General features: G+C 42.6%; 1 protein-coding gene and 1 long non-coding RNA gene across 5 annotated transcripts in view; one reads left to right on the forward strand and one right to left on the reverse strand.

Annotated features, from left to right (window-relative positions):
- Positions 1 to 276: 276 nt before the first annotated feature.
- Positions 277 to 21,535, forward strand: part of EDAR (ectodysplasin A receptor) — a 73,266-nt gene continuing 52,007 nt past the window's right edge. Inside the window, exons 1-2 of one of the 4 annotated variants that reach the window (XM_086880303.1) lie at positions 296 to 896; positions 2,300 to 2,475. The gene's annotated coding sequence lies outside the window, so the exon portion shown is untranslated. Of the gene's footprint in view, positions 897 to 2,299; positions 2,476 to 21,535 lie in introns of all 4 variants that reach the window. The other 3 variants (XM_086880305.1, XM_086880304.1, XM_086880302.1) reach the window with 3 other exon arrangements.
- Positions 1,146 to 6,304, reverse strand: LOC147654030 (uncharacterized). The gene is made up of 2 exons (XR_015284282.1): positions 6,149 to 6,304; positions 1,146 to 5,241 (listed from the first exon to the last, which is right to left on the reverse strand). It is a non-coding gene; the product is annotated as an uncharacterized LOC147654030 (long non-coding RNA).

Raw genomic sequence — 21,535 nt, forward strand, 5'->3', positions numbered from 1 at the left:
ATAGGAAACTGATGTGGGCTTCAGAGGAGCCACCCCAAATGATCTGAAAATCAGGTACTTCTGCAGGATAGTTTGGTTTTGCCATAGCAACATTCACTAAATTGAACCAGTTCAGTCATCAAACTTCCCCCTCAGTTCTGCTCTCAGGAGCATTCCCCTGGCTCCCCTTCTCTCAGCCAAACCAGATCAAACCTTCTGTTCCCCAGCCAAACCCGAGCTCGGCGGTAGCGGGCATGGACGCGGGACTCCTCCTCATCCTGCGGGGCTCCTCTAGGTGGGGCAGGCGAGTTTTCTCAGAGCAGAGCCCGCTCCGGCACCCGCGGCTCTGCCGAACTTTTCAGCGGAGAGCGAGGGGAAGAAGAAGTTGCGAGGGGACCGCGGGGCCGTGGGCTGACGGCTCCGAGGTGTTTGTGCTCACCGGGACCCAGCTGGGGACATTCATGACAAACTCTGCGGGCGGAGGAGACGCGCGCTGGCACCTGTGAGAGTCCGAGCGAGCGGGACCCCGCTCCCCGTGTCCTCCGGAGCGGATCCGGCCATCCCGCTCCCTCTGCCCTCCGGAGCGGATCCGGCCATCCCGCTCCCTCTGCCCTCCGGAGCGGATCCCGCCATCCCGCTCCCTCTGCCCTCCGGAGCGGATCCGGCCATCCCGCTCCCTCTGCCCTCCGGAGCGGATCCCGCCATCCCGCTCCCTCTGCCCTCCGGAGCGGATCCGGCCATCCCGCTCCCTCTGCCCTCCGGAGCGGATCCCGCCATCCCGCTCCCTCTGCCCTCCGGAGCGGATCCGGCCATCCCGCTCCCCGTGCCCGCCGGAGCGGATCCGGCCATCCCGCTCCCCGTGCCCGCCGGAGCGGCCCTTCTCCGGGCTTCGGAGGCCGTGAGCCCGTCTGTGCAAGGTAGGCTCCCGTTTCCCTGCAAGGTAGGCTCCCGTCGAGTACGTCGGCTGCCTCTCCCCAGAGCCAGCATGCCTCGGGTACGGGATCCACTCTGTTACAGGGATGTCACTGAAGGCTGTGGCTGGAAATCGTGTTGGGTTTAGGCTTCGTTTGAAAGAAGTCTACCATCCTGCGAGTTTCTCTACTCTTAGCATAAGACTAAAGAACTGCTTTTTTTCTGTGAATGCTAGAAAGTAGCTACAGTTCCTCGTAGTACCTTTGGCTAGAAGTTAGTTTCTTCACACAGTGTGTGGTAGACTTTTTTATTATCAGAAGTACTGATGTTCTGAATGGTTTCTAAACCCTAGAGGATCCAGTGGGTTCTTTATTTCAATAGAAGTATAAATTTCTCCAGAGGCTAGCGGAGCTGCTCTTTCAGGTTTTGTGTTAACATTGCAAACTAATTTGCCTGTACTTTTTGCACTGCTACAATACTTTTGAAATCCCAACCACTACTTGTAAAATATCACAGTATTGATAGTGTTGTGGCTGACTGCATACACATGTGAATACATGTTCATAGCGTGCCGATTTTCATTTTCCTTGCTTCCACAATCTCTCTCTAAAAGGGTACTGTGAGGCTGAGGTCCAGAGAGGAAAGCAGGCTGCTGCCTACATGGGCAGAGTGGTGTTGCATACCTGCTCCAAGCACAGGACTCTGTAGCCATATGTAGAGGCAAAGTAGCTTTAAAATGCCCAGCTGTACCTGGGGGAGCAGAGAGCTCTGCTGGGACTAGAACCTGTTCCAGTGGTGAAGTGGCCTCTCTGAACCTTGCACAACTATCAAGGATTGTCATTTGTACTGAGCTGGGTGGTTTTAGCTGCTGCTGCTGCTGCAGCTACAGTGCTGATACTTCTGTATTAGAAAAAGTGCAGCTAGACACTGGTATGTCTAAGAGAAAGGTGTTTTCATTTTTACAAACGGTGAAGCTTTAGATATTATATGAAAGGGCAATGGATGGCACTGAGGATCAGCCCCCATGGGGTGAGATCCTCATCAATAGTACAGCAATTCCAAAGAGCTTGGTGACCACCTCCTTGGAGTGCCACTCCCAAACCTCTCTACATGCCTCAAACTACAAGGAAATCTTTCACACTTTTGGCTGCTATTCATTTGAGTAGACAAGGCCAATGGCCATGCTGCCCCTCCTCTACAGCAGAGGTGGGAGTTGGTGTTGTATGCTGCAGTTTAGAATGATAGGTCTTGAAAGGTTTTGGGCAAGTGATGGAAATCTCTGGCAGCTCTATGGGAAAAATCATGGGAGATTGCAAACTTTAAAAGGAAATTAATGCAACTGTGCAAAGTAGGGTCAAACCCCATGACTATTATCAGGATTATTCAGATCTTTGTTCTTCTCTCTCAGAAACGTCTAAGTTGTACAAAGTTAAAAGAAAGAAAGCTTGGATGTCCTCTATTGAAGACCAGTACTGATAAGAAATTGAGAGATTAAAAAAGACAAGAATTGACAAACAAAGGAAATATATTCAGCATCAGCAAGTTTGGCTCCACACCACTCAGTGGGAGCAATTCCACTTTCAGGTAACCTCCTTTGAACCCATTTTCACTGGACATCATTGACAATGGTGAAACTGTTACCAGATCTTAGCCCAGTTCTTTTGGTTGGTAGGGCACAGCGTAGCTGAGTTCTGTTTGCAATAATGTAGTCTGGCCACAAGAAAGAGCTCAGATGAGACTGTGCCCAGAAAAAAGCCAGCAGGATTTTTTGTTGTTTTTTTTTTTTTAAGTACATAGATAGCTTTTGCAGAAAACCACTGGCATAAATAGACTGATTTTTCTCTATTGCAGCTAGATGAAAAACATGTGATATTTTAATTTTTCACATAGGATTGTGAGATGGTCATTTTTAAGGCATCGTACTGAATTGTGTGGCATGGAAATCATCTCACTGAAAATGTTGTGCTGATTGCAGTTTTAACATAGGGTTGTTAAGAATTCCTCTAAAAATTACTTCACGTGGGACATTTCAACTTTACGTGTTAAGGTGTCATTTCTTGGAAAACTGAAATATTTTAAGAGTCTAAAGTTTCTAACTGATCCCATATAGTTGTGCTAGATAAATGATCCAAGACTCAGTTTTCAAAAAATAGCAGCATAAGCTTCTGAAGATAAGATTAATATTAAGATAATGTTTTTCTCATGTTGTCATCAATGGAGGAATTCCCCTCTAATATCCTCAACAGACTTGTTTCCTTTAACCATGCTAGGATGGAACTGGGTCTCAGATCATATCTATGCTACTTCTCTTTTCAGCTAAAAGGTAGATAAATTGCAACGTGAGTTACTGCCTATAGCAGAATAACCAGAGAGGTGCCAGCATGGCCCCACCCTACATGAGTCATTGGTGTGAAGCTGACTGTAGACCAGCCTTCCCATTCACTCTGTAAAAATCTCATTTCTACCTCTGATTGTTCGGAAACCAGGCCTTTACTGCCTTTTGGTGCCCACCTGGTCCTCAAGGCCCAGTATATATTTAATGACGCAATAGAAGGTAATGGGTACCCCTTTTAACTCAACAGGTCCTGAAACAGCAGCTCTTGGTGCAGAAAACCCTTCTTTCATAACCTGTAGAAAAGTTCTGGCTGGTGTGTCAGTAGGTCAGGGAGGTATTTGCAAAAACAGAGACACTTTCTTGCCATGTATATTCCAAGAAGATAAGTCCCTGTAAAGAATTAGATATTACTGAACAAGGATGGAATTGTGGTATATAAAACTGTCCACCAGGTATAACTGACCTCTGCCAATGGTCATTTTATGGACAAAGTGTTTGACGGTACTTGTCTCAGAAAACTAAGAACCTTCATACAGCAAAAACTAGAACATACAAATATTATTTGGAAGCCAAGTAACTTGCTGTTCCTTTGTTTGATTTATCACTCATCCACTTCTATTACAAATGGATAAGATTCTGGGCCCTTGCAGTCAATGGCAGAACTCCCACAAGGGTGGTTTGCTTAGCTCTTGCTTGCTCTTTGGCAACATTCAGTGATCAAACACTGTTTCCTGAATCATTTTAACTTTGCACACATTTCTTCTGACTTGACGTAGATCAGCTTCTTCAGTTTCTTTCCACTGGGGAATTCAGAACAAAAGTAGAGAGGACATTGTTTTCAAATTCAGAAGGAGTCCATTAGAAACAAAAGAATAAAAGATAAACAACAACTACTTAAAAAGCATTATCTGCCATTGTCTTATGAAATAGTTAAAGCTTTGCCAGTGGATTTTCAAATCTCTGTGGAGATGGAGTCAGGGCCACATCCTCCTGATCTGACGCAAGCGAGTGCTAGTTTTGAAATGTCAGAAGTGTCATTCTGTGAAGTTAAGCCACAATGCTTGAACTGAATCACCCACCATGAATCTAGCAACAGGTTTGACACTGCCACATTACCATAATGTCTGACCATCTGCAGTGCAAAATCAATAGCTAAGTCCCTGGTGGATTTCACAGAGTTTCTGGCATTCTTTTCCAGACTCTGTTCTGCAGAGCTGAGATTTTTTAATATTTTTTTTGGTGCCTTAAATTCTTCCTGCTTGCTCTTTGGGAGGAGATGGCTGGTACGAGTTTATGTGGCAGAAGGGACTACCAGAGCTGTGTAAGTTTTATCGCAGCAATAATTTTTGAGGAGGTTGATGTTGTCCCATTCCCTGTCCCACAAGGAACCTCTCCAGCAGTTGGTGGTATCTCAGCTGATCCTTGCTTCACTTGCTGTGTATAGGAAGAAGCTAAGAACCTGACTATCCAGGGTCCTGCTCTGTTAATAAACATGTACAGTATACTGTGTTTTGAGAATGTAACTTTGATACAGTCAATGGCTACGGGGGAACTGGGGAGAAAAAGCATCAGAGTTCAGAAAACTTTATTTGACTATACTTGCAGCATCCTGGATGTTGATGGACCTGAGACTCTTTTGATCTTAAAGATTAAGATCAATCTAGCTGCTACCCTTCAGCATCCAGCTCTTCCCAACCAATCTTCAGTGTTTCACTTGCTCCCTACTGGAGCCTGGCATATAAAGATATATGAGTTCCAGTTTCTTGCCATCTTTGTCTCTGCTGTGCAGCTGCTGATGAATGTACATGCCCTGAAGATCATGTTAATGAGTCTCTGGTTCTTTGGGCTTTACAGCCTGGAAGGATATGGTGCTGCAAAACTTAGCTGCATCCAAGTCCAAGATAGCTCTTTGGTAAGAAGGAACCCAGGAAACAGTCACTCTTTTTCCTACCTCCCCTGGAGGTTGTGTTGTATATGAAGACTAGGCTTTATCCTCTGTACAGCAATGTAGCAGGCTGGGAACCAAAGCAGAAACATATGCACAAATAATGAGAGAGCTTTAATTCAGTGCATCCATCTCTTCCTTTGGATATATCACAAGCAAAAACTACTGAAGTGCCAGTTAAGCAGCATACAATTGTTTTCAGACTGAGTGTCAGAATTTTACATTTTATTTGAAGCAAGAACCATTTTATTAGTTCAGGATTATGTATTTGTAATTATCTAGGTTAGAAGGATGCATTCCTAAGACGTGCCCATTTTTCTTTTGGAACTCTATACACAATCTACTTTGTGGAAGAAGGATCAGGGAGGGAAAAATATGTACAGTACAGAATAGCTGATAAATTGAGGCTTTCTAGAACTTAGCTGCTGTCACTGAAAAGAAGACTAAAAGACCCTGTACATCTATATCACACATCTTGGAAGAGAAACACTGGGACTGCAAAAATATGAGGAACAGATGATATCAAAGGCTAAAATAGGCAGAGTCTGTTAAAGTACCTGGTGCTGTTTTATAGCCTGCTCTAGTTAGGAACTATGAAACAGACGGCAACCTCAGACACGAGAGACTTCAATCTACCTCTTATAGCAAAGCAAAACTTAAAATTACCATCCTTAAGAAACATTTGTCTTCCTGCTAGAGTCCACAAAAAAACGAAAAGGCTGGGGACATGTTCTCTTTTTGTCACCTGGGAATTTGCCATTTCTTCTCTCAGTGGGTAGCTGGTGACAATGTGTGCCCTGAGTTAGACACATTTGTATTTACAAAAATAGGAAAGAACGATCTGTGGGCTGCCACCCATACAGTGGTATGTGACAGGGGGGCAAGCAAAGCAGCAGCACCTTCAACTGGCCACCCCCTTTTTTTCAGAGTGTTTACCACCTGCACAGCAGGCATGTCTCAATGGCTTGTGGGCTCACCTCCAAGCCACAGGAGTTTATGGGCTGGCGGATCCGCATAAGCCGAGGCTGGCGTGAAGTCTGGCAGTCTGAAGCTGGTTTCACGAAGCATCCAGTTTTGCCAGCTGCAGGAGGGTAATAATTTCCAAGAGAGGGACAGAGCACACAGCTGTGGGCAGTAACTATCTCAGCTGTCACCATTTATTCCATCACCAAGTCTGAGTGTCAACACCCTCCAAGAGAGACAAAAGTAAAGCTGAGCATCCAGGCATTGTGGGGCACAGATTTATTTCATTAAATTGAAATACTTCCCCGTGATGAGTCTTGTCTCTTTAAATTTTCCATACAGAAAAAGCATGTGCTAATATATTGCCAGTTGGAGGGGTATATGTTCTGTGCATGTGTAGATCCAGTTGGTTTCTTTGGGACATAAAATACAAAGGAAAAAGCCATTGTTCTTGTCTTGCTCTCAATTTTCAAAAATTGTTCAAAAAAAGTTCTTATAAGCAGACCAAAACAGATAACAGATGGCACTGGCTAGCAACAAGGAAACCTAGATGCAAATATTGTATGGTATATGAAGAACGTCTCTGATGTGGCAGGGTTATGTTTTCTATCATGGTTTCTAACCAGTTATGAGAAAAATCCAGTACTAGCACTTTGTGGTATTCAACTGGATGTGAAAGGTGCAAATAATTCAGCTGGTGACCAAATGATAAAATTGGTAATAAATAAAAAAAAAACCAACCAAAATCCCCAACCTGATAAAACTAATATAAATGGGCTCAATATACTTCCAGTAAAGCCAACAGGAGACTGTCCAGTCATGTCAGAAGATATCCAACCTGCCTGTCAATTTCTGATTTTTTTCCATGATCCCATGCACACAGGCTACACTGCAAAGGAGAAATAAAGGATGCTTGTCTGTGAATGTTTTTCTGGCCCCAGAAAAGAAGTGATCAGTCAGTGGTTTTCACAGATATCAAAATCAGGCACCAAGCAGGGTTTCTCAGAGAAAGCAGCAGGTCCAGCACGTCAGCCTCACAGGTGTCCTGCACCCTGCTCTCCCAGACCTGGATATCTTCACAATGAACCAGGAGCCACAGCTGGGCTGAACTATAGGAATGTGCCCAGTATGGTGCAGGTCTCCCAGAGCTTGCATAAGGCTGTTTCTAATTTAGCTTTGGTGGAAGTCAGACTAAACAAACAAATTACTATCTCTGCTGCAAATATCTGTGCATGGGGAAACACCAGGAGCAACTTTGAGGAGGCAGTGAGTGGTGCCTTTGGGGGTACAGCACATGGGAGAGGCACGTCCACATGTAGATGAGACATCTGGTTGCAGCTTGATGAGTGTACATACTTTCCACTCACTCCTGCCCACAATGTCACCTCTACCTCCACTTTTAAACTGCAGCTTCCACAGCAGGGTTAAAAAAAATAAAATCCCACCAACTTCTCTTTCCAACCAAGAGTGAAACTCCTCTTGTAGCAAATGAGTATCAGATCCAAACCCTAGAATGAATAGTAGGGGTCTGAGCAGCTGGAAAGTTGAGGTCCAATGTCTTGGTTGGGTGAGATTACAATTAAATGCCTTTTTTCCTGCAGAAATGGGTGCTTGCCAAATCTCCAGTGTAATACAGAGCACTTGCTTCTTGTGCTGAAGAACTCTAGGATATCAGACCTTCTATGTACTGCAGAAGACAAATACACTCAAAATGACAGAGCCATTTCTCATATTTACTCTCTTTACCCCCAGTGCCTGTAGAGGCAGATCCACAGCAGTGAGCACAGTCTTACCTTGTTGTTAGAAGGATGTGGTTAAATGCTCCCTGATTTCTTTTTACTAGAAAATGAGTCTGTTGATGTGATGCCAGTCAAATACTAACAGAAATTTGAGAGAGCTGCGAAGCTCACTTGTTCATTGATGCTCTACTTTTATGTGCCTTAGTAAGTTACTTTTCTGGTAAAATACCTTTTTCCTTGCCCTTTGCCCATTTAATACTGAATCTATGCCTACAGAGAGCATCAGAGCATCAAGAATTTTCTTCATAATATGTATAAAATTCAATTTTTCTTTGCAGTGTTTCTTAATACTCTTTTTGTGTCCAAATAAAGCTGTCACTGAGTTCACTGAGGTTTGCCAATGCAATGAGCAAAGGCTCTGTCCCCTTGGGGTTACACAAGGCATTTTCTAGTAATTTTTCTGATAAGGTGACAGATTTCCTTATTATAGCACTGAAAACAGGAACTTCACTGTCTTCTAGCACAAATGGCTTTACGTATTTTATGAAACTGAGCCAAAGGCAGTGCTCTTGTCAGCTGGAGTTGGTGGCTGTTTGGTTGGTCTGGACATGAGAATTATCTACTTCCCCTTCCTCTTTTTTTGTTTTTGTTAATGAAGGCTTTATACCTGACTAAAATACATAGCTGTGTTTTTCCCTTCAGGTCATGGTATCGGAAGCTTTGAGTTGGGGGTGGGAGTAAAGAAGTTCACTTACTAAGTAAGATTAAAGAAATTAAAGGCTAAGGCTCATATTTAATTTTCCCTTGTAGATGTAATTTTTCATGCAGTGACAGCATCAGAACCTTTTCAAGTTTTATAGTGATTTCACATTTGGCAGAAACAACAGGAAACCATCTGTAGCAAAGCAGGATTGTTGTAAGTATAATATTCAGTAATGAAAAAAAAGATTAAAAGAAAACACTGTTATCTTTAAGTGATAGCTTTGAAGGTGCCAAGAGCAGGATGCTTGCATTTGCTACTAACTTTATAAAAATCTTCTAGATGAGTCAGCCATGGAAAAAAAAAAAATTAAATGATTATTTCAGCAGAAGGAATAAATCCAATAAGAAATTTGACTTTTGGTTTCTTGTTGAGATTTCCATGATGACTGTAAAGATGCTTGTGGTGAGGAAACCTTATATGACTGTTTTCTGTAAATCATAACTTACAGTGGTGGAGCTTATAAGTACACACACAACTTCAAATAGTCACATTGTCCCACAAAAGGCAAGTTAGCTACTCCTGTTCTTAAGCTTTAACTCCAGGCCTGAAAGCCTTTTCTAGGCCAGGGTAATAAAAATAAATTGTGGAGATTTAGATGGCTTGTACTGCTCTCTGTTCCCATATGACAGGATGTGTTTGTTCTTGCTTTGCTGTGTTTTCTGTGCTGGAAAGGAGACTTCCAGACTGAAAAAGCGTATACTCGTTGCTTGTAGGTAAAAAATACTTTTTGCTGAAACTTGTTTTGTTAATTGGGGTGTCACACCCCTAGGCTGCAGTCTTAGGGCTGCTCATGGCAGCCACTAAATACCTCTGAAGAACATGGTCAATCCTGTAAAGCTGTTACATTGCAAATATCCTTGTCAGAACGTCCATTTAGGAAAGGGAAAGAACCGTTTTGTCAGGTGTGTTCTAAAATTTAGCCTGGGCTAATCCTGTCTGTAATTTCTTTGTCACTGACCGTGTTTCACATTTGAATAATCAGACCTAGTTTTAAGATAGCATTTCACCGTGCAAAAGTCAAAATGTGTCAGGGAACTGCAGTATCTTCTTGTTATTAATGTCTTAAATTATAGCTAGACACCCTGTTTTTCCAGTTTTCGAGGCAAGTTATGAAGGCTTTTTTTTTTTTTTAGTGCTGAGCTGATGAGACATTAAAGGTTTCTTTTTCAAATAGTTTGGCTGTTGGGTTGCTCCTTTCACTCACACCTGCCCCTTGACTTAGAAATCGTCTCCGCCTCTTCTGCATCAAACACTGAATTTACATAGGCACAAAGAAAGTGCGGAAGGCCAACAGCTCGCACCATCATTAAGATGAGAGTGCAAGAAGAACAAAGCAGCACAATGGTAAGAGAAATCTAACAATACCTTGCCTTGCTGCGAGTGTGACTAACCAGGGCTTTCCCACAGGAGGGAATGGTGCTGAGGATACCGCAGGATTAGCAGATGCATGCAGGGCTGCTGGCAGTGACTAAGGCAGCAACAGAGTGAGTCGAAGTTCTAGACATGAGTCAGGTTTTGAACTTGTTGTGGTTTGTAGCAGCTCAAAAGGCTTTGTATGGCATCACTGCAAGAGTCTGCAACTGCGAAGTGATGGGCTTACAGCTGGTAGAGCCACTGGCTGCTTTGGGAGGGAGTGCTTGCTTTCAACAAAACACTGTAGTTGAGCTCAACATCCAGCACAACTTTGGCATTGTTTTAATGCCTTTACCAAAGTGCTCTGGCTTCTTAATACAGTAAGATCTTGCTAATTATGCAAGGCTCCCTGGAGAATTTGAGAGATGCTCGTAAGAAGCATCATAAAATTATTTCTTAAAATATATGTGACAAAAATAAGACAAAAGCAGTGGAATGATACATGCGTCTAGCAGCTAAAGTAAAAAAAAAAAAATTCTCTGCATGCATGCCTTTTCTTCTGGAATTCTAAAACACAGAAGGAAAGAAAATGAGAGGAAAGCATGATGTCTGGATTTGTTTTGTTTCTTCAGAACTTTCTGTTCGTGCCTTTTTAAACAATTTGGCACAAAGATTTGAGTGGGAAGACTTGAGATGCTCCCTCAGCCCTGATGTTGTGGGTGTTTTTACCATTTATTTAACAAACTGTTGATGTACTTTCATCTGCTATTGCCTGTGCCTGAGATGGACTAAAACTTAAAGAAAAGGTGCAATTGCTGCACAAGCTGCTGAAAGTGTGTGAGTTTAATCAAAATAAGTGAAAGACATCTGCTTTTCCCCTTGCAAAGCCAAGTGCAAAGACAGTGCTAACAGCACAAGTTTCCCAGAAATAAATACAGAAGCTGCTGTCTGTGGTATTTCCCCTACCATTACTAATTCTAGATGGATTGATTTAACAAGAGATGCACACAGACCTTTGCTTAGCTTCATAGGAATGTCTACTTCTGCAGAACAGATGCAAACGCAACCAATTCTCCTTAACTCTGCAGTATTTTTCATCTGGAGTTTTTGTGCTTTTTTGTATATATAGATGAAACACTTTTCCTTAATCACAGAAGAGCAATTAGTGCTGGGTGTGTGAAAAGTGCATAGAATAACAGGCACTCTCTGAGTCTTTGATTTGGCAGTCCTCTGAGGTGAGAAGCAGATACTTTCTGTTAGATCATCTTCAAGGACTTAATCCCAAGGAGGAACGAGGATGCCTAGAAGACGAGTCACTTCACATGCTAAGTCTGAACCTTAGATACTAAGAAATCTTGCTTGCCTCCTCTTCACCGCAGAGGTGCCTACATACCTCAACACCCACGTTTGTATCCAGTGAGTTCTTTGCATGCCTGAACGTGTGCTTCTGGACATGCTTTACCTGGCTTGGCCTGTGCTGGATGAGCAGAGCCACATGCCACACATCAGGTCCTCCCACTGAGAATGGTCACACTGCTACTTGCTCAGGGAGCTCACGTGGGCGATCTGCACTCAACGTGTTCCTCAGCCTGTGGAGATTGAATTCAGCTGTTTTACTCATAACAGTGACCCCAGCCCCAGCTCTTGTGTGTTCCAAAAGAGGTGTCTGTCTGTCTATCCCTTTTGTTTTTTAACTGTTACATTTTCCTAGGCATAAGTGGCAATTTGGAGAGCAAAAGAAAAATAATGCTGCCACATGTTGGCTGAGGTGTCCATACACACAAAGTGTGAGGAGATGCAGGCTCTGGGTGATAATGTAAGATACCTAAATATATCTCAGAGTAAGAACTGGAACCCGGTTTCCAAACCCTGACCCAGGTGGTGCCACAGTCACTAGGTTTGGGAGTCATGTGTCTGAGTGAAAAAGAGACAAAAACTGTCTCATGCAAAACAGAAAAGCTGCAAGAGGAGGGAGCTGGACAAACCTGAGAGAGGCTGTATAGCCATGCTGCCTGGCCAGGGGCTCTGAACAGCTCCCTCTCTATGGAGCTCAGCCAGCCAGCCCCCAGCCATTTAGAGGGAAGATTTCCAAAACTGTGTTCAAACAAAGGAGGATCCTGGCAGGTGGAGGCATTTGGCCTTATGCTGTCCTGTAGATGATGGGGGTATTAAGTGCGAAGATATGGAGCAGTGGTAGGAAGGGTTCCATAGGCTGGAATTTCAGGGGTGTCTAGAGGACTGTATGGCAAAGTCTTGTCAGGTTTCTGAGCCCTGCCAGGGTCATGGCCAAGGCATTTTGAAGATTTCTGTTTTGAGGTGTCTCTTCCCAGACTCTGGCTGTAGCAAGGATGCTGCCACCTTCTGTATCAGTTGTGGAGCACTGAGTCCATTATGGCACTGTTCCTGTTGTGAATCTGGCCTGATCCCCAGTGAAGTAGGAAACTTTCCTGGGAAAAATGCTGGACACTAGTCCAGGCTAGTTAAAGTCAAAGATGGCTAAGAGGCAAATACCCCCAGGAATACTAGCATGCATGAAGGATGATTTCTGATGGACCAGTGTCTTGTGGCCAGTAGCCAGCTCCAGCTGAAGCTCTTCCCACTGAGACATTTGCAAAGACTTTGCTGCCATGTGCATTTGTCAGTGACTCAGAAGGTACCCTTATCACATGCTGTAGTGCCCCATGAAACCTCTGGGGTGTGCAGGGGAAGGGGGCTAGTGGTGCAGAATTAAGCTGTGGAAGTGTGTGGGAAATTACTTAATGGCCACACAAAGCCCATTTGCTTTGGAATCCACTTAAAATTTGGGTAAATACAGCCAGTTTAATAAAAAACAAAACCACAAAGTAGCCCTCCTGCAAATATCCAATAACCCCATGGCTTTGGCACTCTCTTGAGATGCAGGTGTTAGAAATTCAGCTCCCTGTTCCAAATTAAATAGAGGGAGTATTTGATGTTGTCCCATTTTACTCAAAGTGTGTTATACACCTGCACCAATAAATTGATCTGTGAAAACCATATACTCCTCTGAAATGTGCTAAACATATCCTGTAATCAAGCCTTTAGTCCTTTAGTACTAAAGTTAACAGCAATACATTTAAAATCTGTTAAAGAACAATTATTCAGAGTGCAAGCAGAGAACACAGCAGAGATTTAGGAGAAAGATGTTACAGGGCAAACTGGAGTGAAAGGAAAACAAGTGGTATCAATGTGGTCATCTTAGGTTTTTATTTCCAGGCTTTTGAGCAGCTTTGAAGTTTAAATGTTCTACAGTAACTATAGTATTTTCTGAACACTGACATTTGTATTGTAAACTAATTGGTTTTTGGTTGAGAAACTGCTGACTGAACTAATATACCTTTCTGTTAGTAGACATGCTGACTTCAGCTGCTGAAGCCACTTTGGGAATGGGAACAGCACAATTTGATCTTTATGTTTTAAAGACTGAAGTTACTCCCTTTTGGAGAAGTTTTCTTTATAGGGCACATAAATTAGGGAGAGCCACTTTGTATCTCTGTATACAGCTTTGACTTTTTCCTACAAGAATAATACACGTGTGAGAAATAAACAGGACATCAAAGATTCAAGTGAGGAGCTTTATATATGTAACAGTCTGGGCAAGAAAAATGCACAGAACTGATTCCATGCAGACAGGCAAACTCAGTCATTGTTTCCTCAAGGCTTTAAACTTATGTCAACATGAGGTGCCAAGAGATGGGGCGGTCGTTTTTACAGATTTGTATATCTAGTATGTCATGACACAACAACAAAGATGAAAGGGTTTTAATTGGCATATAATTTATGTGGGTTTGGGTCACTTTTAATTACATGTGAATAGTGCAGAAGAAAAATAGCAAGCACAGATTATTAGTAAGAAAGAAAAAATGCTACCCTTTCTGCTGCACACTTGTGGGCTGAGATTTGACATAATTAAGCTCAATGTAAAAATAACTCATCTATCAGTACCCATCATTTATCATGAAAGGATGAGCTCTCTGTAATGCATGGTTTGAATTAACTGTCGCTTGCTGCCGAAGTGACTGAGATGCTGTGTACACATTTGGCACTTACACACATACATGAGTTTTTGTAGATGTCTTTTTTGAGGCAGAGCCAAGAGAGACAAAAAAACAGACTCTGAAAGCAACCTGAGCACACATGTGAACACAAGCACTTGCTATGCACAGAAAGCTTTGTCCTTTAAACAAGTTTCCTGTTTGCCTTTTTTGGAGAAGAATTAGCTTTCGTTGTTCACTGTTTTAAAGCTCTTCACTTTAACATGCCCTCAGGTCCCTGCAAGGTGACACTTTAGACAAGCTGTAAAAGAAATGTAGTTCCTCAGCTGCTGTTGTGCACTTGATAGTTTTATCTTCTAGAAATTATGTTTCTATAACCCTTTCTTTATTTCAAGCAAATAGTCATGTAAATAAATAATTTTCTATTACAGGGTTTTGCTATAGAATACATCGCTAACACTACAAATACGACTTTTCCACTGCTTACACAGAGCAACACATTTAGTCAGACTAAGCCAGCTTCTCAGAGCTGCCCCAGACCAGGGCCTGGGGGACTCCAAGGGTCTCTGAACCAGGCAGGCTGTCCTCAATTCCTGGAGAGAAACAGGTGTGTCAGGAGGCAGGAAGGGGCTCTTCTCACACCCCTCTCAAGTCATAAACATGACTGCTGCTGTATTTCAATTTGCAAGATGATCTTGACATTGACCACCCCTTTGAGGCAGAGGCTGATGACACATGGTGCCACATTGCCCTGGTAGCAATAGGCTCGAGGCAGGCAAGAGTGAGCTGCCTGGGGTTTCTGTCCAGCCACCTTCTTTCCATGGGGAATTGAACGGCTGCAGAGAACAGGTGCATGAAGGGAGCAGTAGAACAGAGGGACGGGGTTGCAGCAAATATGAGGGTTGTAGGAAAGGATGCTCAGAACCTGTCTGGGCTCCCAAGTGTATGAAGAGCAGCAGCACATGAGCAGTGGCTGTGGGAACAGCGCAGGGTGCTGGCAGGGGAAAGGAGTACCTGCTGCTTTCCACTGAGGTGCTGCTCCAGGTAGAGTGGAGTGGGGAATGGCAGCCAGAGGAGACACACAGCATTAAAAAGGAGTCATTGCCCCCACAGAGCATGTGTGGTGAGGGAGAAACTGAGTTAATAAGAGAAGGACTGAATGGGGACAAAAACCAGCAAATGACTGGAGGACAGGGAGAAAGATGGCATCTCTCTGGGGTGGAGAAGGAATTGCTGGTGATTCCTGGGCATTTGCTGTCTAATTCACTGCCAGTGCTCTCATTCTTGAATAACATAACAAGCACCAAACTTCGAAGTTCCACTTTCAGAACAGTAAAATTATTAGATCAGAAACACAAAGGAGGGAGAAAGTACAAACAAAATTTCATATGCTGCAGAAAAACTATCTTGAGCCTAAAACTTGTCTATGGATCTGCCATGGAGCCCTGCATACATATGTGCATATCACATATAAATAGGTTCTCACGTTTTTCATTGGCTCAGAAGTAATTTTTAAAGTTCCAGTGATTACTGGTATACAGAAGTTCCCTGGAACCTTCTTAGCTATTGCAGAAAGAGCTATTCAACACCAGCAAAAGATGCACATTGTGTACAAATACAAAATACATTTATACCCTGGCCAGTCACAAATAATTATGTGAACAATCTCAGTTAATGTACAAGTTTGTCATCTATATTCATATTTTCATCTTCTAATGGTCTTTTATCACTGCTTGTTGCAACTTGTTTTGGGAGATGCTGAAGATCCTTTTGGGAAAAGAACACAATGATTCTGTGTGGTTGTGGACTTGGCAGTGCTGGGTTAATAGCTGAACTCGATGATCTTAAAGTTCTTTTTTGACCTAAATGGTTTTGTGATTCTGTGTTTAGGCCAGAAGGCCCTGATAGTGCCTGTAACTGCTTCTTTAAAATTCTGTTATTTTTAATAGGCAGGCAGCAGTGAAGAGGCTGCTTAGAGCCAGGTGTTTATGTTTCCCATCCCTGTGGCTCCCTGTGATGGCAATCTGAACTGGCCTTGCTCATGTTTTTGGATTTGGTTTTTTTTTTTTTGGCAAAGCTGTGCACCGTTTATTGCATTTGACTTTATGTTCAGGCAGCATTCTGTACTGCTGTCAAGATCTGAAATGTCAGAATGAAATACTGAATGCTATTTCCTCAGAAGCCTGGTGTCACAAATTATGGAGGCTCCAGGCTAAGTGTCCACAGCATTTCCCGTGATTGTTGCACTGGAACCACGCTCCATTTTTCAATACATTGGTCACGGGTTGATAAAACTGATTTCTCTGAGAATCTTTTGCTGGCACCAGATAGAAGACATCATCCCCCAAGAGAGAAAAAAGAATAAAACAAAACTACAAAACAGCCCACAGGGAAAAAAAACCCCAAAACTTAAAAATCATTACAAATGCTAAGTATTTCAATTGCAAGAACAGGATACCTGTGGCTGAGCTGAGGTTGATGCTGCAGCTTCACATGCAGTTGTGTCAGTTCAGTGCTAGTGTAGATGTTTTTCCTCCCACCCGAGTTGGCAAATGTTGAATGTGTTGTTCAAGCTCTCTTCCCGCCCTCCCTTTTGCCCTATTTTAATTGTGCTGCAAACTTAGCCTGCTTTTTTCAGATTTGTAATAGCATGAGGCTTATGTGCTAGCTGGAACATGCAAGTACCTGGAGTCCTAGAAATGCTCATAATTTGCATTCTTAATGAAATATAATTTAAAATCCTAAATATAGAAAGTGCTCTATAACTGAAATGGATTAAACCAGCTCCTTTTTCCCAGATATCAAACATCTCTGTCAGCCCAGAAGTTTTGGAAGAAGCCCTGTAAAGCCCTGAGTCTTAACTGCTTGACAAAGGAGAACCAGAAAACCAAATAAAGGTCTTTCTGTTGGGTTAAATCCAGAACATGCTGGTGGGTCCTGCCCAATAGAAGGTCAAACCTGTGTTGATAGAACAGTCCTTAGGAACCTCAGTTTTTTTGCTAATCCCAAGTTGCTTTCTGTCTCTGGATCCAAGATAGGCATTATGAAATGCTTCAGAGTGGCAGGTTTTTTTCTAACTTTAATGTTTTGCATTAACTACCTATGCTGTCATTTTTCTGCCTTCTTTTCTCTATCAGTTTAATTTCAGAATATCTCCTCAGAACCATTTTTGAATGCCCAGGATTAACGGGGCACTATTCCAAATGCCACGGTAATTCTTCACCCTGGAAAATGCTCCTTAGCTGGTTCTACACCACAAATTGCATCCTTACACCCCAACTTTCATTGGGCCTTTGAGCAATAGTATGATATAGGCAATAAGTACCTCTGCCAATTGCCAGGTGTTATTCTCTCATTATGACAGATGTTTTCTGCCTGCATCACTTCAAAGCCTTCAATAATTAACCCAGCTCCTGCTAATGCTAGAGTTTCAGCAGCCTGAGCTCTAGGATGTTCAGGTGTGTTTCTCTACATCCTGACACTATCCTGAGCACACTCTTCTGTCTCTCCTATTGTTTGCTTCACCTATCTCAGTACCCTATGGTTTTGCCTCAGTAAAAGATGGATTCAGTATAAAATTAAGTCCTTACTGCCAAGGATTTTCCTCCAGAGAAATTGAAGAAGCTGAATGAAAGTAACTAACCACAGCTTCCTTAGGGACAGGATCCTAAAATGAAGAAATCAGGCTTGCCTCAGAAAACTTGGGAATGACATGAATTGATGGCACAGTCCTTCTCATTGTCTCCCACCAAGTCAGAAAGCTCCTTTCAGTCCTTCACAAGCACCTGAGTTACCGCTTCCCTGGCACCGGGGTGGCTTAAGGATCCTGCCCAACGCCCAGTCCCACAGCCTGGCTGCCAAAGGCAAGGAGAGGCTGGGCCAAAACACAGGTGCCCACACAGGTAGCCAGACCCATTTCATCCTTGCGCCCCATGCCGCAGGCTGGCGGCTGTCCCTGGTCACACCCTTACGCACGCCTTCATGCCCGTCTGTCTTTTCCTCCACCCACTACCTGCATCAGAGGCTTGATTTCTCCCCCCCTCCCCCCCGATTTTTTTTTTTTCACCTCAAAGTGATAGCAATTCCTGGTGCATTTATCTTAGATGATGTGGTTGTTGTAAGATGAAGTACCTGCAGCAGCCAGTCTGCGGTTTATTTGAACGCAGGCGAGTCTCAACAATGAGCTTAAAGGAGGGTGTCAGGTATAAATCTTGTCTTCAAACAGCCAGGGTGCATTCCAGACTTCAGAGACACCTCTTTGTGTGGAAGGTTGGTTAGGTTTTTTTTGCCTCCTTTTTCTTTTTCTTGGACCTGGAAGAGGATGAAAGTGGCGGGGTGTGTGCGTTCGTTTAGGCTGATAATGAGAGTGGGGCTCACGGGCATGGTAATTTGGCAGCCTCTTCACTTCCTGTAACAGTTAAAAAAAAAAAAAATCATTCAAGGGCTGCTTAAAGACAAACATTTTTTGTTTAACTACTGGTGGCTCATTTTCTGAACACCCATGCAATTAATCTTATTTGTATTAAAGAGGCAGGCTGCTTTTTGTAAGGTTTTCTGAGCTATAATTAATGAAGATCAAAAATGTTACAGAGACGTAATATTTAGCTTTTCATAGGTGCAACTGCACAACATCTGCAGCAATTAGAGAAGCAAAAGTAAAAGGCATTGTGTTGGGGTTTTTCCCTTCAAAGTGTCTTTGTTAAGCCTCTTCAGTATTCTAGCTGGGAATGCAATTTTTGGTGAGGAGACTAATCGATACTAAAGCCACAGATCTCTTTTTTTAATTGCATTGAATGTCAAATACATAGTTCAAAATATTATCAGCCATGTCAGACTTGTGAGAACCGAGCCCATAAAGTTAAGTGAAGAGCTACCTGTATTGCACCTTGAAGAATCAGACCCAAACAAGAGTGTTTACTGCTTGCATAGTAGTTTTCAAGCAAATGCATGAGTGTGTTAAAACTTCAAAAGCATCATAGCAGTTTCATGATTTTACATGTAAAAATCCTGGATGTTTTGCCACTAGGAATTCTGTAACACATTATCTTTTAACTGTGCTGCTTAAAACATAATTAGTTTTTAATAAGTAGTAGCTTATTTATCTCTTGATGATTAAATGAAGAACTCTGGAATGCATCACTTGAAGACATATGACAAGAAACATGCATAGTTCTACCTTGGCACTAGCTGCCTCCTACTCCACCAACCTTTCAGCAACTCTAGCTGAGTTTGCTTTTCTAGCAAAAAGAAAATCTGGTTTTCACTGGCTTGAAATCAAAATGTGGATGGCTCCAAGTGTGTCACTTGGATTTGCAAGGCAACGTCAACCTTTGCCTTCACAACAGACACACAACATCCTTATGCCAGGGATTGCCTGTTTCATATGCATGTGGCATCTTGCTAGCACTTTCTTAGATTTTAAAAAAGAAAAAGCTGCAGCTTCATCATTCCTTTTACTATCTGAAGTCTTCTGACACTGCTAAAGCAAAATCATCTCTGTCATCTCTGTGATCTGCAGTTTGATCTCAAAAATTGTTTGAGGAGCAAGCTATCCTGGTGTGATCCCAAAAAGCAAGAGGCACTATCTGATGTGTACTAAACCACATTAAGAATGAAAGAAGAATTAATCTTTGTCTTTTCATTGTGGATGCAATTGTCACATGAAAGGTGACATATGAAGAAGTTAGAACCCATGGATATCTACCACACCATAGCTGTACCATAAAAAGTGCTACCTGATGACAAGTCCCTCCATCTCCAGTAACAAAAAACTGGATGTCTAGAAACCTGGAGGTAGCTATGAGCAAGGGTTCTGGGCAGTGCTGAGCCTACACCCCAGCTACTCCTTCCCAAGGAGAGAGCAGCTCAGTACCCTTGTGTCTGGGGGTCCTTATGTTTAACCCGTGCTTGATGCCTGAAGACAGATAGGTTTAGTTTGAAGAAATGTTTGCGAAATTGAATCGTGGAATTGTACATGCTGATTGCATCACATCTATTTCTGTTTACTTTGTGACTCAGAACTTTCCTAAGTATATGCAAGCAAAAAAAGGCTAAAAATTTCTTGTATTTAAATGTAAAGTTATCCGTCATATACAAGAGACATCTGGTCTCCGAATCCAACCCCTCCCAAGGTCAAAGCCCAAGCAGGGCCAGTGGTTTGAACAAGAGCATTGGGTTTCCCGCAGAGGACAACTGTAGCAGAACGGCTTGGGGGCGTCAGAATTAGCAGCAACATGCTACACCAGTCCTAGCAAAAGCAGGCACAAGAAAATGTCAACAGTTTCAGCTTTTTTCTTAATTACAAAACTGTTACACATAAAAAAAATGCACACTTCCAGGACTAAAATCTGTACGTTCTTTGAATGATATCCAGGTTTTTACATTTTAACTGAGGTGAACCCCTCCCACAGTCCCCCTGGTTACTCATCTTTCCATGCACTCTTTCATCTCTTATCTTTCAGACTGTAAGATCTCTGAGAAAGAGACAGTCTTTATTTGTGTATGTACAGCACCCGCATATTTAGCACTAAGCTCAAATGTTTGCCTACACTGTAAAATAATTGCCAAACAGTGTGGTTTAAGACTGTGTCAAGGGTATTAATTTCTAACAATTAAGAAGGGAGTGAGAAACAGTGTGAATAAGCTGTAGTTTTTGTTCAAAACAAAGTGATTGAGTATAGAACTCCCTGAAGATTTCAATCAGAGAATCCCAAATGCAAAGTTGGTCAGTACACAGCTGAGGTTGTCTGTGCAGTGACATTTCTGCACCTTAGCTTCTTTCTGCCTCATGCTACTTGTATGCTAATCACAGCCACCATCATGAAAAAGTTTTGATAAGGATGTTCTCAGGAGGAGCTGGAGAGCTCTGGGAAGCTACAGTCACTGTACTCATGCTTAACAGGCTCTGTTTGTTCAGGAAAATGAGGTGTTTGGGGATTTTTCTCTACCTCTTCAGCCTGTCCCCTTTTATCCAACAGATCTACTGTGTGAGGCCCCAGATTTTTGATCCTGTCCTCAAAACGCAGGCGTCCTTTAAAAACAGAGGAACAGTGCCTTTGATGGCTTTTACTTATTATACTATATAGCCCCTACACATGTATGTTCAGTTTATAGGTAAAAACACGGCTGGTTTGACTCTGTATGGCAATTTTCACATTACATGATTCTTTTTTCTGGTGACCTGCAAGAGTATGAAGAAAAAACAGTATTTTCACCCTCAGTTCATGTAGAAATAAATAATTGCATGGGTACCAGCCACTGGAAGTTTGTACCTGTTTTCATTCCTGACTACTTTAATAACCTGAAATCAGAAAATCACTCTGCATCTTTCTTTTATGTGGTCTTAAAGATGAGATCTCTTAGTGTTGTTGATCTTTTAGTGTTGTTTTTTTCTGCCTGTGATTTTAAACGAGTAATAGATCCTCTGAAGAGCTGTACCCATTTGCCTGCCTTTATGTGGCTACTGCCATTTAAGCTGTGCTATGTAAGATGTCCATGTGAGTTTGGCAAGTCTGATACAGGACCTTGAGGGGA

Source organism: Cyanistes caeruleus, chromosome 3, assembly GCF_971803275.1.
Source record: "Cyanistes caeruleus chromosome 3, bCyaCae1.hap1.1, whole genome shotgun sequence".
Taxonomy (NCBI): domain Eukaryota; kingdom Metazoa; phylum Chordata; class Aves; order Passeriformes; family Paridae; genus Cyanistes; species Cyanistes caeruleus.